Source organism: Felis catus, chromosome B1, assembly GCF_018350175.1.
Source record: "Felis catus isolate Fca126 chromosome B1, F.catus_Fca126_mat1.0, whole genome shotgun sequence".
In the NCBI taxonomy this organism is placed as follows: Eukaryota; Metazoa; Chordata; class Mammalia; order Carnivora; family Felidae; genus Felis; species Felis catus.
The window spans coordinates 107422974-107442326 of record NC_058371.1 but is presented as its reverse complement, the minus strand read 5'-3'; positions in this window follow the sequence as shown (position 1 = coordinate 107442326).

Sequence of the window (19353 nt, the reverse complement as noted above, 5' to 3'; positions counted from 1 at the left end):
CCCATCCCCCTGCCCATCTTTCCCTCAGCAACCCTCAGTTTGCTCTCTATAGTTGAGTCTATTATATAGTTTGCACTAGAATTCTAAAGTATTTGTAATACTTTATAATTAGTAAATTATGTCACTGTAGGGCTTCCTGGAAATTAACATTTCTCAAGAGTAAGTTAGACTCTATAAATGGCATAGTAATACTTTAACAGTGCCACCAGTTACTGATCCAGATAAAGCACATACCTTGCTTTTTACATTCACGTGTCCTTTGCAAATTGTAGATGTAGAATTCAGAGTGATAAAGAGAAAAAATGAATTAGAAGAAAGAGGAGGTAAATTGAATTAATGTGATACCTCAAGAAAAAATTATTGAGGGCTTTCTTCCATTTATTCAACTTTTTCAAATAAATTAAAAAAAATGTTGGGGCGCCTGGGTGGCGCAGTCGGTTAAGCGTCCGACTTCAGCCAGGTCACGATCTCGCGGTCCGTGAGTTCGAGCCCCGCGTCAGGCTCTGGGCTGATGGCTCAGAGCCTGGAGCCTGTTTCCGATTATGTGTCTCCCTCTCTCTCTGCCCCTCCCCCATTCATGTTCTGTCTCTCTCTGTCCCAAAAATAAATAAACGTTGAAAAAAAAATTAAAAAAAAATGTTAACATTTTTATTTATTTTTGAGAGAGAGGCAGCATGTGAGCAGGGGAGGGGCAGAGAGAAAGGGAGACAGAATCTGAAGCAGGCTCCGGGCTCTGAGCTGTCAGCACAGAGCCTGATGCGGGGCTCCAACCCACAAACTGCAAGATCATGACCTGAGCTGAAATCAGACACTTAACTGACTTAGCCATCCAGGCACCCTCAGAAAGTTATTTATCTCATTTTGATTGCCTCAAATGAATAACTGAGAGTAATTGTGACCATATATATAATGCTCTTAAAATGTTTCTGAAACATTATAATCACATAGTTTGTAAAATATTGTAGCCATTATGAAATTCAGAGTGTGAATGAAAAGAGATATCACATCTAGCTAACATGAGGTGTGAATTCACTGGATGAATAATGAGATGGGGAATCCAGAAGAAGGAACATTTTTCCTACTGACCAAAAGACAGAATTAAAGGCATGAGTAATGAGAACTTTTCACTGCTGATTTAGCAAGTGATCTGACCTTTTCAGAAGGGAAAAAAAAAGCACTGTATGTTAGATGAGATAGTATGATTGACTAACAGAAATATCCAATTGCAGAATCTATTTCAGAAATTGTGTGTCAGTTGCTTGGGCTGTTTGGGAGGAAAGGACTGGATATGAAATTTGTTTAAGATCAGGCAGTAAAGGGGGTGCCTGGGTGGCTTGGTCGGTTAAGCGTCCGACTTCGGCTCAGGTCATGATCTCACGGTCAGTGAGTTTAAGCCCTGCGTCGGGCTCTGTGCTGACAGCTCAGAGCCTGGAGCCTGTTTCAGATTCTGTGTCTCCCTCTCTCTCTGCCCCTCCCCTGTTCATGCTCTGTCTCTCTCTGTCTCAAAAATAAATAAACGTTTTTAAAAAAATTTAAAGATCAGGCAGTAAAGCATTATGAAACTTTTCACAAATTTTAAACTTTCTGGAAAACAAATTGGAGCCACTTGCAGGATATATTAAGTTGTACTTGTGTTTAAAAACAAAACAAAACAACACACCAAGCACATTAGTGGGAAAAAAAATGAATGAGGATAGGACTTCCAGAATGGTTGTAGTTTTTAATATGCTGTTAATATCTGCAGTGAGATATAGAAACTACTTCTACACTAATCATGTCCTACAATAAGATAATGACTTCAGGTTATAATTGAAATAACATGTACTTTAAATTCATACATAATATTTGGCATAGATTTTAAATTATAATCTATCTTAAAGTATAGATATTTATTTCACTTGAATTAAATTTAGCTATTTCATTAAAATGGTAAATATTGTAAATGATCTTTTAATTAAAGGTTAAATTAGATTTCACTGGATGTACTATCAATATAATTAATTCCAAGGCAAACACAGGTACTTTGTTAGGAAAAGAAAATGAATACATGTTATTGGGGCGTTTGGGTCATGCAGTTGGTTAAGGATCGACTTCAGCTCAGGTCATGATCTCACAATTTGTGGGTTCAAGCCCTGCATTGGGCTTTGTGCTGACAGCTCAGAGCCTGGAGCCTACTTCGGATTCTGTGTCTCCCTCTTTCTCTTCTCCTCCCTACTCGTGCTCTGTCTGTCTCTCTCTCTCTCTCAAAAATAAATAAACATTAAAAAATTTTTAAAAATTGTTTATTTCTAAGTGAACACATTTTTATAGGTCTTTTATTTTATTATTTAAAAACAGTTTTTTTAATGTTTTTTTATATGAAATTTATTGACAAATTGCACTGCTAGGAATTTATCCAAGGGATGCAGGAGTACTGATGCATAGGGCCACTTGTACCCTAAGTGAACACATTTTAATAGTTAAATATATATTATTATAAATATTTTTCTTATATTCTTTGTTAACTAAAAGTTCTTTTTAATAATTAACAATGAGGTTAGCAAAAAAACCACTTTAATATAAATAACACCTTTTCACAAAAGATTATTGAATAGCCAAGGGGTGCTGGATTTCTTCTAAAATTCAATAATAGAGAAACTATGAGATCTATCTGGAAACTAATATAAGCACTGGGAATGTCAGAGGGGGTCAGAAGGGAATCCTCCTTGTCTTTACCTATTCATTCATTCATTCATTCATTCATTCATTCATTTTTACCATACTCTAAGTTTTGAAATTTCTCATTATGTGGAGGACTAAATTTTAAAAATAATGAAATCTAACAATATAGTCACAAATCTTAATGCTTTTATTTCTATTTTTTTCTTTCTGTCCCACTCACTAGGATATACTTGTTAACTTTAACAACATGTCTCTTGTAATGCCTTGTTCTGTTTATCCCTGTTTAACCTAAAATGTATCATCCTCCTTCTCATTCTTTAACTAGTTTGCTGTTGTCATTTTCAACCCTATTGTCTCAAGTCACTTCTTATTTTCTAGCCCAAGAATATGTCAGCACTGGATTCATCTAACTGCAATCTCTTGAGTAGTTTAAATTAAAATCATATTAATCCACTGTTGAAATAATCTTGTCCTGGAAAATAAGAAGTGATTTAGAACAATAGATAGTACCAACATCTAAATCCAAAAAATGCTTATTATGCTGTTTTGTTTCTATTGATACTCATTCCTAGTAGTGTTTTCCTCAGAATTAGTTTGCTAAACACACAGCCATAAAAAAAAATTGTATCCTATATTTTTCTCTGGAATTTTTATAATTTTGCATTTTATAGTCATGTCTTTGGTGCATTTTGGGTTAATTTTTAAAAGTCTGATTATAGGTAAAGTTATTTTTTCCTTAGATGTTCATTATTTAGTACCATTTGAAAAAAAAAAAAAGCTTTCTCTACTGAACAGTTTTATTCTTCATCAGAAAGTAATTGACCATATGCATGTTGGGCTTTATCTGGATTCTATGATATTCCAATGATTTATATGTCGTCTTTTCTCTAAAATAACATATTCCTTTATAATAAATTTTGAAACAGGTCATGTGAATTTTCAACTTTGTTCTTTTTCATAAATAAGTTCCATTTTACCAATTAATTTTGGAACAATATTATTTGACTTCCAAATATCTAAAATTTTCCTGATACCTTTGTTACTGATTACAAGTTTAACTTTACTTTTAAAGCATTTAAATTCAGTAAGATGTGCTTTAAGACCCCAAATATGGTATATCTTGACAAAGTATGTGATAGAGGATTAATTGGAGTAAAGAGTGGTGGTGCTACTTTCGTGATAGGAAACAAATAATAATTATAAATATTGAAGGATGAGATGAATTTCAAGCCATTGGAAGCTTTGAAGAAAAGTGATAGGCTCAAGGAAGATAACTAATCTCAAGAAAATCTTGGAAGACCAGATGACTGTTACGAACACTTTTAAAAATATTTTTCTGCTTATGCAGGGCAATAATAATTTCAGCAAAGTCACTGAAAATAAAGTCCAGAATTTGATTATATGCAAAGATAAATATGATTAGAAATTAGAATGTTCTTACTACATTCACTAAATGAGAAGACTTAAAATATCTCAAATTTTTATGAAAAGTTGCTTCTATGAATCATGAGAAATATTGCTTTAATATGCATCTCACACTTTGGGAAGTCAAAGATGCCTTATCATTCTCATATTTCATTTTGCATTTCCATGGGAATTTGTGATTTTTTTTCCAGTTCAGTGTTTTTTAATCTTTCCTTAATTTCTCTTCTCCTGAAAAGTCTTTTACAAATGTTTTCCCCTGGGGCGCCTGGGTGGCTCAGTTGGTTAGGCAACCGACTTCAGCTCAGGTCACGATCTCACAGTTTGTGGGTTCGAGCCCCCCGTCAAGCTCTGTGCTGACAACTCGGAGCCTGGAGCTTGCTTCAGATTCTGTGTCTCCCCCTCTCTTTGCCCCTCCCCTGCTCACGCTCTGTGTCTCTCTGTCTGTCAATAATAAATAAACATTAAACAAATGTTTTCCCCTAATGCTATATCTGTTTATTTAATATATATAGATTTGTACTTTATATATAAAAGAGAAGTTCTAAAGATTACTTATTTTGGGAGGGAGGAGCTAAGATTGTGGCATAGTAGGAGGACCCTAGGCCTGTCTCATCCCTTGAACACAACTAGATAATTATTAAATCATTCTGAATACCCAAGAAATCAACCTGAATACTGACAGAACAAACTGTACAACTAGAGAGAGAGAAGAGGCCACATTGAGGAAGGTAGGAAGTGTGGAGACATGATTTGGGGAAGAAATGGACCACAGTGCTATGGAGAAAGATGAGGGAATGGAGTGTACAGGGATATGCACAAGGAGAACACCTACCCATAGCCATTAGCTGGGAAAATGAGAAGGGCTGCTTTTCATGAGTTTTTACAACCAGCAGGGTGTAAAGACTGGAGTTTAGAGGTCCATGGGCTTGGCTGGGGTAGGGCATTGTGGGTGCTGCCCTATAGGCAAACATCCCCAGGACAGATAGCTCAATCTGTGGATTACCTAAGGTTCACAGGAACAGATTGTTTGCTCTTTTTGAAGGCATCAATGAGAGTGGTATTCAAAGAGATGCCTCTCCAGGGACAAAACTGTTGGGCGGGCTCCATTTCCCTCCCCCACCCCTCAGTATAGGAATAGCGATGCCTGCTAAGGGCAGCTAATCTGGACAAAAGCTACTTAGCTTGCTTGCTCCAAATCACACACCCTTGCCTGTGCTCTGGCACAGCTGCCCTTCTTGGTCAAACCTGCATCAGTCCCAGTGTGGCAAGACCCTCCCCCAGAAGACCAGTGCAGGTTCCCACCACACAAGATCCCTAAAATTTGTAGTTTTAAAAGTCAAGACTTGGCTGCAATAGAGCAGAAAGTGCACTGTGCTGCTCCAGGCAGGCAAGCAACCTGAATACAGCGTGGAAGCAGCAATCTGAAAATGGCCTGGGACACATGAGGGGAAGTCGTTTGCTCTTCTAGAAGTTCTTCCCTGAGAGCAGCAAGTGTGGAAGCCCCTTTCTGGGGACAAAGCAGCTGGTGGTATCATTTCCATCCCCCACCTCTCAGCATAAACCAGCTTCAGTAAACCGCATAGCACCAATACTGGATGCCTAACCTGCTTACACCAATCCCACCCTGTTACACTCTGCTGGTATTGCTTTTCTATGTGCCTAAGCGTGCTTAAGGCCCAGTGCGTGGGCTCCTTCCCCAGAAGACCAGCAGAAACCCCTACTCATACCACATCTACTGACCACAGAGTTCTGCAAGGCTTCAGTTCTAGTGGAAGTAGCATTAGGTCTCATTTAAGAAGACCAGAGCACACCTAGTTAAAACTTGCCACAGTGTGGCCAAAGTCCAAACAACACCCACAGTAGGCAAGGAGAGCCTGTGTAGATGACTGGTCGGAAGGATAGCGCAACCAAAACACAGTGGCAGCATACATGAAGCACACAACAGAGACACTCCCTGAAGTGCCAGGCCCTGGACATTATATGCCCTCTTCATAAAGCCATTACTCTCAGGAGCAGGAAACACCACAGGCTTTTTTAACACAGAGAAGAAGGCAGAGACTTAGACAAAATGCCAAGATGGAGTAATTCATCCCAAATAAAACAAAAGAAGGTCATGGCCAGAGATCTAATTGGAATCTATATAAGTAATATGACTGATGGAGAATTTAAAACATCAATCATAAGAATAATAACCAGGCTTGAGAAAAGGATGGATGACTTCAGAGAGGCTCTTACTATAGAGATAAGAGTTAAAAAACAAATGGAAATGCAAAACTGAGATTTGAAACAGACTGGATGTGATGACATGGGATGGAAGAAGCAAAGGAACGAATAAGTGATATAGAAGAAAGAAAAATGGAAAATAATGAAGCTGAACAAAAGAGAAAGAATTATAGATCAGAGAATAGACTTAGGGAACTCAGTAATTCCATCAAATGTAACAACATTCATATCTTAGGATTCACAGAGAAGAGAGAGAAAAGGGGGCAGAAAATTTATTTGAGGAAATAATAGCTGCAAACTTCCCTAATCTGGGGAAGAAAACAGACATCCAAATCCATGAGGCACAGAAAACTCCCATCAAAATCAACAAAAGCAGACCAACACCAAGATAATATTATAAATAAATTTGCAAAATATAGTGATAAAGTACTAAAAACAGAAAGGAAAAAAGTCTCTAACTTAAAAGGGCAGACCTATAAGACTAGCTGCAGATCTTTCTGAAGAAACTTGACAAGCCAGGAGAGAGTGGCATGATATATTCAATGTGCTGAATGGGAAAAATCTTCAGCCAAAAATACTATCCAGGAAGGCTATCATTAGGAATAGAAGGAGAGATCATGAGTTTCCCAGACAAACAAAAACTAAAGGAGTTCACCACCACTCAATCAGCCCTGCAAGAAATATTAAAGGGGACTTTTTTAGTGGAAAGAAAAACCAAAAGTGATGAAGACTAGAAATGAACAGAGAAAATATCCAGAACAATGACTTTACAGGTAATACAATGGCACTAAATATATTTGTATCCATACTTACTCTGAATATAAATAAACTAAGTGCTCCAATCAAAAGACAGAGGATGTCAGAATGAATTTAAAAACAACAACAACAACAACAACAACAACAACAACAACAGCAACAACTAAATGCTGTCTACAAGAAACTTAATTTAGACTTAAAGACACTGGTAGATTGAAAGTGAGGGGATAGGGAGCCATTTATCATGCTAATGGATGTCTAAAGAAAGCTGGAGTAGCAATACTTAGACAAACTAGATTTTAAACTAGGTTTAAAACTAGATTTTTAAACTAGGTTTTAGACTATAGCAAGAGATGAAGAAGGGCATTATATCATAATAAAGGGAACTATCCAAGAAGATAAACAGTTGTAAATATTTATGCCCCCAACGTGAGAGTACCCAAATATATAAAACAATAACAACATAAAGCAACTCATTGATAATAATACAATAATAGAAGGGAATTTGAATACCCTACTTATTTCAATAGATAGTGTAAGCAAAAATCAGTAAGGAAACAATGACTTTGAATGAAAAACTGGGACAGATGGACTTAACAGATGTATATGGAACATTTTATCCTAAAGCAACAAATACACATTCTTTTCAAGTGCACATGGGACATTTTCCAGAACAGATCACATACTAGGCCATAAATCAGCTTCAAACAAGTACAAAACACTGAGATCATACCATGCATATTTTTAGACTACAGTGCTATGAAACTTGAAGTCAACCACAAGAAAACATTCAGAAAGACCACAAATACATGGAGGTTAAAGAACATCCTAGTAAAGAATGAATGGGTTGGGGCGCCTGGGTGGCTCAGTTGGTTAAGCGTCAGACTTCTGCTGAGGTCATGATCTCGCTGTCTGTGAGTTCAAGCCCTGCATCGGAATCTGTGCTGACAGCTCAGAGCCTGGAGCCTATTTCAGATTCTGTGTCTCCCTCTCTCTCTGACCCTTTCCCATTCATGCTCTGTCTCTCTCTGTCTCAAAAATAAATAAACGTTAAAAAAAATTAAAAAAAAAGAATCAATGGGTCAACCAGAAAATTAAAGCAGAAAAAAAAATACATGGAAACAAATGAAAATGAAAGCAGGATGGTGCAAAACCTTTGGGATGCGAAAAAAGTGATCATAAGATGAAGTGTATAGCAATACAGGCCTACCTTGAGAAGCAAAACAACTCTCAAATAAATCCAGCTGATACAGGAATTCAGTAAAATCTCAGAATACAAAGTTACTGTATAGAAATCTGTTGTTACACTTCTGGGCACCAATAGTGAAGCAGCAGAAAGAGAAATCAAAGACTCCAATTTAAAATTAGAAAATCCATAAAATACCTAGGAATAAATCTAACTAAAGAAGTAAAAGTTCTGTACTTTGAAAACTATAAAAGGCTGATGAAAGAAATTGAAGATGACACAAAGAAATAGAAAAACATTTCATGCTCATAGATTGAAAGAGCAAATGTTCTTAACATGTTTATACTACCCAAAGCAGTCTACACATTTAATGCAATCCCTATCAAAAAGCCACCAACAGTTTTACAGAACTATAACAAACAATCCTAAAATTTGTATGGAACTGCCTAAGACTCTGAATAGCCAAAGCAGTCTTGAAAAGGAGACCGAAACTGGAGATATCCCAATTCCAGACTTCTAACTATATTACAAAGTGTAGTGATCAAGACAGTATGGTACTAGCACAAAAAACAGACACATAGATCCAAAGAACAGAGTGGAACCCACAGCTATATGGTCAGCTAATCTTTGACAAAGGAGGAAAGAATACAGGAAAAAGGACAGTTTCTTCAGTACATGGTGTTAGGAAAACTGGACAATGACATGAAATATAATGAAGTTGGACCATTTTATTACATATACGCAAAAATAATTTCAAAATGGATGAAAGACCTAAATGTGAGACAGGAAACAATCAAAATCCTGGAGAAGAACATAGGCAGTAACCCCATTGATGTCGGCCATAGCAACTTCTTACTATATATTTCTCTTGAAGAAAGGGAAACAAAAACAAAAATAAACTATTGGGACTTCATCAAAACAAAAAGCTTCTGCACAGCAAAGGAAACAACCAAACTAAAAGACATTCTACAGAATATGAGAAGATATTTGCAAATGATATATCTGATAAAAGCTTAGTATCCAAAATATAAAGAACTTATAAAGCTCAACACCCAAAAAATGAATAACCAGTTAGAAAATGGGCAGAAAATCCCTCCCCTGCTCATGCTTTCTCTTTCCTTCAAAATAAATAAATATTAAAAAAAAAATAAAAAAGGGCAAAAGACATGAATAGACATTTTTCCAAAGAGGACATACAAATGGCTAACAGACAAATGAAGAGATGCTCAACATCACTCATCATCAGGTAAATACAAATCATAACTCCAATGAGATATCACATCATACCAGTCAAAATGGCTAAAATTAAAAGTAGGAAACAACAGGCATTAGCAAGGATAGCAGGGAGAGGGGAACCCTCTTACACTGTTGGGAATGCAAACTGGTGCAGCTGCTCTGGAAAACAGTATGGAGTTTCTTCAAAAAGTTAAAATAGAATTTCCTCTGATCCAGCAATTGCACTACTAGGTATTTACCCAAACAATACAAAAATGCTGATTTTAAGGTATACATATACCCTGATGTTTATAGCCATATTATCAATAATAGCCTAATTATGGAAATAGCATAAATGCCCATTGACTGACGAATGGATAAAAAAATATTACACACACACACACACACACACACACACACGTATGCATATAATGGAATACTACTCAGTCATTAAAAAAATGAAATCTTGCCATTTGCAATGACTTAGATGGAGCTAGAAAGTATGAAGCTAAGTGAAATAAGTCAGTCAGAGAAAGACAAATACCATATGATTTCACTCATATGTGGAATTTAAGAAACAAAACAAATGAACGTTGAGAGAAAAAGAGACAAACCAAGGAAAAGACTCTTAACTATAGTGAACAATTTGAGGGTTATGGGAGGGGAGCTGGGTGCAAGGGTGGGTTAAATAGGTAATGGGTATTAAGGAGGACATTTATTGTGTTGAGCAATGGGTATCTTATTTATGTGATCAATCATTAAATTCTACACCTGAAACTAATAGTATATGGTATACTAACTGGGATTTAAAAATTTGGAGAAAGAAAAAAAAAGGGTAGATGAGGCTTACATGTCTTAGAAACCATGAAAACATTGCAATTCCCACGATGAGTTTGTTCTCTTAATACAAAGCAATTAAATAAATTTCAATAGGATACAATTAAAAACAAGATTATTTATTTTTTTCAATGCAGGGTTAGTAACTAAATAAAATTTCTGAGTTAAAAGTTATATTAAAAAATTTAAGGGGCACCTGGGTGGCTCAGCCGATTGAGCGACTGACTTCAGCTCAGGTCATGATCTCGCGGTCTGTGAGTTCGAGCCCCACGTCGGGCTCTGTGCTGACAGCTCAGAGCCTGGAGCCTGCTTCAGATTCTGTGTCTCCCTCTCTCTCTGACCCTCCAGCATTCATGCTCTGTCTCTCTCTGTCTCAATAAATAAACATTAAAAAAAAATTAAAAGCAATATATATTTAACTTATAACTGTATTTATTGAGCAAATTTTAATATACTTAGAAACAAGTCCTATCTCTTGATGAAAATAAAAGTGAGTAGAACAATCTAGACCCACTTGTTTTCAATTTTTTCAGTATTAATTAAATGTTTTGAGTAAAGTACTTTTCTTGGCTCTTCCTTCCTCCATAGACCACTTCTTCATGATTCAATTTATTTTAATCTTATAATTTGCATAACAATGTAAGAAATTTCAAATAGAACAAAAATGTACTATCTTTGGGGTAACCCAGTTTGGTAGCTTAGGAACAAAATTAACTTCATTTTTTCTTTTTGATTTAAACACCTCATAACAATGACACAAAATTTAGAGACCAAAACTTATATTTAAGTTTAGACATATTTACTAACAGAACTGTTTTATTGTCAGGTATGAAGTACTCTAAATTCTGAGAGCAACCCTAGATTTATTGAGGCTTACATAGTTCTTTCAATAAAAATTAAATGATAGCTAAGAGGTAAATTAAAAACAAAATATTTGTCATTTTAAATTTTTATTTGAATTTATCACTAAAAACATTTTTAAACATGAAAACCAGCAAAGTAGAATCAATGATCTCTTCCTGGGGCGCCGGGGTGGCTCAGTCGGTTGGGCATCTGACTTCAGCTCAGGTCATGATCTCAGGGTCCATGAGTTTGAGCCCTACATTGGGCTCTATGCTGACAGCTCTTTGTCTCCCTCTCTCTGCTCCTTCCCTGCTCACATTCTGTCTGTCTCTCAAAACTAAATAAGTGTTGAAAAATTTTTTTAAAAGATCTCTCCTACAGGTTAACATATGACATATATTTCTACATATGATTATTTCATTACTAATTAATTGTTATAAAATGGACAGTATATACCCTAGTAGACATCAGATCAAAACTTTTTGTTGTTATTGCTGTCATTCATGTTCTAAAGTAGTTATTTATTAGCATTTATTTCAACTTTTTACATGCATATTAAGAAAGTTTAGGAAATACACAATCTTTAAACAAATATTTTAGTTCTTTTAATTTAGATACCAGCAAACTTTTCTGTTAATAGCCAAACAGCAAGTGGTTTAGGCTTTGTGGGTTTTATGATCTCTGTTCTGTCCCTATAGTGAGAAAGGATCTGGAGACAATATGGAAACTAATCTGTGTGGCTCTGTTTCAGTAAAACTTTATTTGTAAATGTCAATTTCTATATACAGACTGACATTTGCCAAGCTTATTTTAATCAATAGTCCATAAGTAGATAGATACATAGTAGCGACCTTTAATTATGAAATTATTGTGTTACATTGAGTTATTATTATAAATGAAGAAAACATTACATCCTATTTAATTTCTTTTGAATGTATCCCTGCATTTTTTATTCTATGCAGATTCATCAAACACCTATTAATTCCCAATCACCATGGTAGAATATGTGTATACAACAATGTATGTATTTAGATATTAAACAATAATTAATTTTTCTCATTTTTTAAAATGACAACTCTATTAATATTTGTTACAAAGAATTTTCACTATAAGTAAAAATGACTGGTAAAAAAAGTTTCAAGGATTTTCTCACTTTACAAAATTTTTATTGAATCATAGATTTCAATAGAATGTCAAAAGTTAATTAGAACTCAAATATTCCCTGACACTTCATATGAATGGCACACTTGTGATCACCAATACTAATTTATTACTTATATATTATCTGACAGATTATTAGTAAGTTTTCTCAAAAAACAACCAGATGAGAAAAATCAGCACTAAAAAAATATTAACTACGTGGTTTACCACTGAAGATTCTCATTGGAGTTAGTCTTAAGGTAATAACTATTAATTTGAGATAGTTGAATTCAACAAAAAGAAACCACTAAATAAACAAGAATATTTGTGACATGCATAAATTATGCACAATACAATACAAATTTCAGATTATCACTGTTATCAATAAAGAAATAACAAAGAATGATGGCAGGAACATTACACGACTAAATGTGAATAAAAATGTGCTTATTAAAGCCTACCGATTTGACATGAGCAAAGAACTTTGCATTTTGTTCATTAGAGAGAGCTGCTATTGAAATGTTAGTATCTAGTAGGTTATAACAAGTCTCCAAGTTAAGTTTTATAACTCAATGAAAAAAATTTGATATTTTACATATTCACAGAAAAAGAACTTTGGTTCTTTTAATTAATAGACTGACTTTTCTCAGGCTTAAAAAAGTGTAAAAAATTTATTCTTGTTGGAAAATGCATTTTTTAAAAAGCATATTTCTAATTTTTCAAAAGACGATCTTTTCATAATTTAACAAATTCTTTAATTTTTTTTTAATTTGAGTACAGGTGACCCACAATGTTACATTAGTTTCATGTGTACGATATAATGATTCAACATCTCTGTGTATTATGTTACACTCATCACAAGTGAAGCTAACATCTATCATCATACAACACTATCTCACTATCACTGACTGTACTCCCTATGCCCCACCTTTTATTTCCGTAAGTTATTCATTCCATAAGTGGAAGCCTATGTATCCACTCATCTTCATTTATTTTGTCCTTCCAATCCTTTCCCTTTGGCAACCATCAGCACTCTGTATTTAGTGGTCTAATTCTGCTTTTTGTTTATTAATTTTTTTGTTTTGTCTTTTTTAGATTCCACATATGAGTGAAGCCATATGGTACTTGTCTTTCTCAGTCTGACTTACCTTTAGGTCTATCCGTTTTGTTGAAAATGACAAGAAATCACTCTCCTTTATATCTGAATAATATTCCTGTGTGTGTATCTTCTTTATCCACTCATTTATTGATGTGGCACATAGGTTGTTTCTATATCTTGGCTATTGTAAATAATGTTGCAATAAACATAGGGGAACATATTTTTTTAAATTGGTTTATTTTCTTCAATTGAGGAACGTCCATACTACTTCCCACAATGGCTGCATCAGTTTGCATTCCCACCAATAGTAAATGAGGGCTCCTTTTTCCTATACATTCTCACGATCGCTTGTTACTTCATTTTTATTTTAACCATGCTTACAGGTATCTGGTGATATATCCTTGTGGCTTTGATTTACAATGCTCTGATGATTAGTGACATCAAACATCTTTTCATATGTCTGGTTGACATCTGTGTGTCTGTCTTCTTTGGAAAAATGTCTATTCAAGTCCCCTGACCATTTTTAATTGGGTTGTTTGGTTTTTGGTGTTGAGTTGTATAAAATCTTTATATGTTGTAGATATTAACATCGTATCAGATAAATCATTTGCAGGTATTTTTTCTCCCATTAGATTGACTTTTTGTTTTTTTGATGCTTTCCTTTGCAGTGCAAAGCTTTTTATTTTGATGTTGTTGCAATAATTTATTTTTGCTTTTATTTCCCTTATTTTACATATCTAGAAAAATGGTGCTTTGGCTGATGTCAGAACACAGCTTACTGCTTGTGTTCTTTTCTAGGACTTTTATGGTTTTAAGTCTCACAGGTCTTTAATCTATTTTGATTTATTTTTGTGGATGGTGTAAGAAAGTGGTCTAGTTTTATTCTCTTGGATGTAGCTGTCCAGTTTTCCCAGCAAATGTTTCAATTACTACAGTTTTGTAGCATATCTTCAAATCTGGAATTGTCATACCTCCAGCTTTGTTCTTTGTTGAGGTCTTTGGCTATTTGAGGTCTTTCATGATTCCATATAAGTTTTTGTATTATTTGTTATAGTTCTATGAAAAATGCTATTGGTATTTTGATAGGGATTGCATTGAATCTGTAGATTGCTTTGAGTAGTATGGACATATAACAATATTAATTCTTCCAATCCATGAGTATAGGATATCTTTCATTTATTTTTGTTATCTTCAATTTCTTTCATCGTTTTATAGTTTTCAGACTATAGTTTTGTTTTTGTTTTTTACCTCCTTGGTTAAATTTATTTCTAGGTTTTTAATTCCTTTTGGTGCAATTGTCATGGAGTTATTCTCTCAATTTGTCTTTCTGATACTTTCTTATTGGTGTATAGAATTGGGATAGATTTCTGGGTATTAATTTTTTATCTTGAAACTTCACTGAGCTTTTTTATTACTTCAAATAATTTTTGGTGGAGTCTTTAAGGTTTTCTACATGTAGTAAATCATCTGCAAATAGTGAGAATTCAACTTCTTCCTTACCAATTTCTTATTTATTTTTCTTGTCTGATTGCTGCAGCTTGGAGATCCGGTACTATGTTGAATGAAAGTTTCAAGACTAGACATCCTTGTCTTGTTCCTCATCTTGTAGGAAAACCTTTCAGTTTTTTACCATTGAGTATGATGCTAGATGTGAGTTTTTTATATATGGAATTGATTATGTTGACGTATGTTCTCTGTAAACCCACTTTGTTGAGAGTTATTATCATGAACAAATGTTGAATTTTGTTAAATATTTTTTCTGCATCTATGGAGACAATCACATGATTTTTATTCTTCACTTTGTTAATACACTGTGTTGCTTTGATTGATTTGTAAATATGGAGCCAATCTTGTGTCCTTAGAATAAATCCCATTTGATTGTGTTGAGTGATCCTTTCAATGTATTGTTGAGTGTGGTTTGCTACTATTTTTTTAAAGGATTTTTGTATCTATGTTCATGAGGGATATTGGCCTGTAGTTTTCTATTTTTGTGTTGTATTTCTCTGGTTTTGGTATCAGGATAATGTTGGCCTTATAGAATATGTTTGGAAACTTTCCTTCCTCTTCTATTTTGTTGTTGTTGTTGGGGGAAGAGGAGAATAATTGGTATTATATTTTCTTTAAATGTTTGGTAGAATTCACCTGTTAATCCATATGGTCCTGGACTTTGAGTTTTTTGGTAGATTTTTATTTATTGATTCCACTTTGTTACTAGTAATTGTTTAGATTTTCTATTTTTTCTTGACTTAGTTTTGGAAGAGTATATGTTTCTAGGAATTTATCCATTTCTTCTAGGTTGTCCAATTTGTTGCCATAAGTTTTTTGTAGTATTCCCTCATAATATTTTTTTTTTTAATTTCTGTGGTGTCAGTTGATAATTTTGTGTCTGATTTTATTTATTTGGTTTCTCTCTCTCCTTTTTTTCTGGATAAGTGTGGTAAATCAATTTTGTTTATCTTCTTAAAGAACCTGCTGAAATAGCTCTTGATTGCATTTTTATTTCTCTCTTTCTCTTCTTTTAAAGTCTCTATGTAGGTTTTTTCCTGCTCTCATCTTAATTATTTTTTCTTTCTACTCACCATAGGTTTTTGTTGTTCCTCTTTTACTAATTCTTCTAGGTGTAAGGGTTGACCGTTTATTTGTGTTTATTCTTGTATTGCTACATATTTCCCTCTTAGTACTGTTTTTGGAGTTCTATAGATTTTGGACTAGATTGTGTTTTCATTTTCATTTGTCTCCATGTGTTTTTCAGTTTTTTTTCTTTGATTTCTTTGTTAGCCCATTGGTTGTTTAACAATAGCATGTCATTTAGCTTTCACATTTGTGCTTTCTAAATATTTTTTTTCTTGTAATTGATTTCTATTTCATACTGTTGTGGTCAGAAAAGGTGCATAGTATGATTTCAGTCTTGTTAAATCTTATTTTGTGGCCTAAGATGTAATCTATTCTGGAGAATGTTCCATGTGAACTTGAAAATAATATGTATTTTGTTGGTTTTGGATGAAATGTTTTGTATATATCTGTTATGTCCATTTGGTCTAATATGTTATTCATAGACACTCTTGTCTTATTTGTTTTCTGCCTGAACAATCTATCCATTGATGTAAGTAGAGTGTTACAGTCCCATACTATTACTATAGTGCTATTAATTTATCCCTTTGTGTGTGTTAATATTAACTTTATGTATTTAAGTGCTTTAATATTAGATGCAAAAATATTTATCATTGTTATATTGTCTTATTAGATTGATCTCTTTATCATTTGTCTTTTGTTACAGTCTTTGCTTAAAAGTCTATTTTGAATGGAATAAGTATTGCTACCCTGACTTTTTTTCTCTTCCATTTGCATGATCAGTGTTTTTCCATCTTTTCACTTTCAGTCTGCATGTTTCTTTAGGTGTGAGATGAGTTTCTTGTAGACAGCATATAGATGGGTCTTGCTTTTTTGGTCCATTCTACCACCCTATGTCTTTTGATTGGCGCATTAAGGGCATTTACATTTAAAGCAATTACTGATAGTTATGTACTTATGCAATTTTGATGATTGTTTTTGCTTATTTTTGTAGTTAACTCTGTCACTTTCCTGTTTTCTCTTTTTGCAATTCATGAGTTTCTGTGGCATTATGCTTGACTTATTTTCTGTTTATATTTTGTGTATCTTTTACAGTTTTTTGGTTTGTGGTTACCATGAGGTTCATATATGGCACCCCAAATATGTAGCAGTCTATATTAAATTGATGGTCAATTAAGCTCAAACATATGCTAGAAAAAAATACTTTTTGAAAAAATTTTAACTCCCTCCTCCATGTTTTATGTATATGCTATCATATTGTACATCTTTTTATTTATATACTTTTATGTCTAATTATGGTATTTTATTTTCCACCTAGAGAAGTCCCTTTAACATTTCTTATAAAGCTGATTTAGTGGTGATAAACTTCTTTAACTTTTGTTTTTCTTTTTTTCTTTGTTTGTTTGTTTTGATCTCTCCGATTCTGAGTGATACTTTGTCTGGTGGAGTATTCTTGATTGTAGGTTTTTGTTTTTGTTTTTGTTTTTTTTCTTTCCTTTGAGCACTTTGAATATATCATGCCAAAGTGGTGTAGGCCTGGAGTATTCTTGGGTGCTTTGCACCTGTGTCACTTTTGTGTAAGCTGGAGTGACTGTGAGTGTAAACCAGGGGTGTTCTGGTATGTACCTCCTTGTGGCAATTTTGGTGGGATCACTGGAGCTGGTTTGAATAGAAGTCCAGGCCTCCAGTTAGGGCATCTGTACCCTGCACTGGTCTGAGCTTTCCAAGTGAAGGGGGAGCTTACACCATGTGTGCAAGTCTTTTCCACCCAGAGAGTGTTCCCCGGACTTTGGTGGAGCTCTAGGGCTGGCTCTTTTAGAGCCAGTTGTTCTTTTTTTTTTTTTTTAATTTTTTTTAAACGTTTTTATTTATTTTTGAGACAGAGAGAGACAGAGCATGAACGGGGGAGGGTCACAGAGAGAGGGAGGCACAGAATCTGAAACAGGCTCCAGGCTCTGAGCCATCAGCCCAGAGCCTGACGCGGGGCTCGAACTCACGGACCGCGAGACCATGACCTGGCTGAAGTCGGACGCTTAACCGACTGCGCCACCCAGGCGCCCCAGAGCCAGTTGTTCTTTTAAACCACTAATTTTTTTTCTGTGTCCAAGGACAGACTAATCTGCTTCAGGTCCCTGAGTACTATCCCTTCCCACTGCAGTTTTCAATATTGAGGATGTATTGTTTGTTCATTACTGTGTCTCTGTTTTTCTTGGTGTTCTCTCTTGCATTTTATCTCTTGTTGTGTTGAAGCTGTTCAGTGAGCCTTCAGTTCCTCAGGAGGAATTACAGTATAAACAGTTGTAATTTGGTGTGTTCCATGGAGAAGGTGAGTTTAGGGTCTTCCTACCTTGCTATCTTGGACCAGAACCCCCCAAAGTGTGTTTTTTTTTATGTAGGCTTATTCAGTACAGGAATGACAAATTGTTTTCCAAAAACTACTCATGCATTTCTTACTGGGGAGCTTGTAGTAATAAATACCCAAATCAAATAGTTGGAAGATTAAATCAATGGCATAATACAGATCTTGTTCAGGGGAACCTGGGTGGCTCAGTCGGTTGAGTGTCCCAACTTTTGATTTTGGCTTAGGTTATGATCTCATTGTTTGTGAGTTTGAGCCCCTCTCAGAATAGAGCCTGCTTTGGATTCTCTTCCCATCCCCCACTCTGTCTCTGCCCCTCCTCAGCTCTCCCTTTCTCTCTCTCTCTCTCTCTCTCTCTCTCTGTCAAAATAAATGAACTCTAATACACACACACACCTTGTTTGTAAAAGTTTATGTTGGTAGTCTTTAGACTTTTTGTCCTATTATTGGGACGTTAAAAATAGAAATTTACTCAAAGGACTGAGGAAGGGATTTAAATATACCACACTTTTGTTCTCATTCTTCTTGTGAATAACAATTTGTTCAAAAAATTATATTTGTCAACAAGACTCAGAGGAATTCCCTAGCTATCCAGGCCCTGAATTATCATAATGTATCTTCTGAGTGTAGGCTTATGAAAGATCAAGTGATAAATAAATCCTTGGCCCAGATTGTGCTCTCAGTGAGACCAATGAAACTGCTGAAAACAGTGTCCTCATTTCCTTTATTCCCAAGTGGATAATTAAAATACTCTTAGCAGCTGACAAAGGTCTGATATTGGTTTCCTGACCTACAGATAGACATTGTGATAAAAATGGCCAAATGTAAGCTTCTGAAATTTCCCCATGCCCAGATAGTAAAGCAAATGCAACACATTTTTTTGCAGGAAGAATCTCAGGAATTATTACATCATAAATGATGTATGGGTAGTGGTAGTGATCATTATCATGTCTTCCTTCAATCCATTCATATTGCCTCAGGGAAAATTGGATGCATTATGACAGATAATAGTGAGTTAATTTAAGCTTAACCAAATGG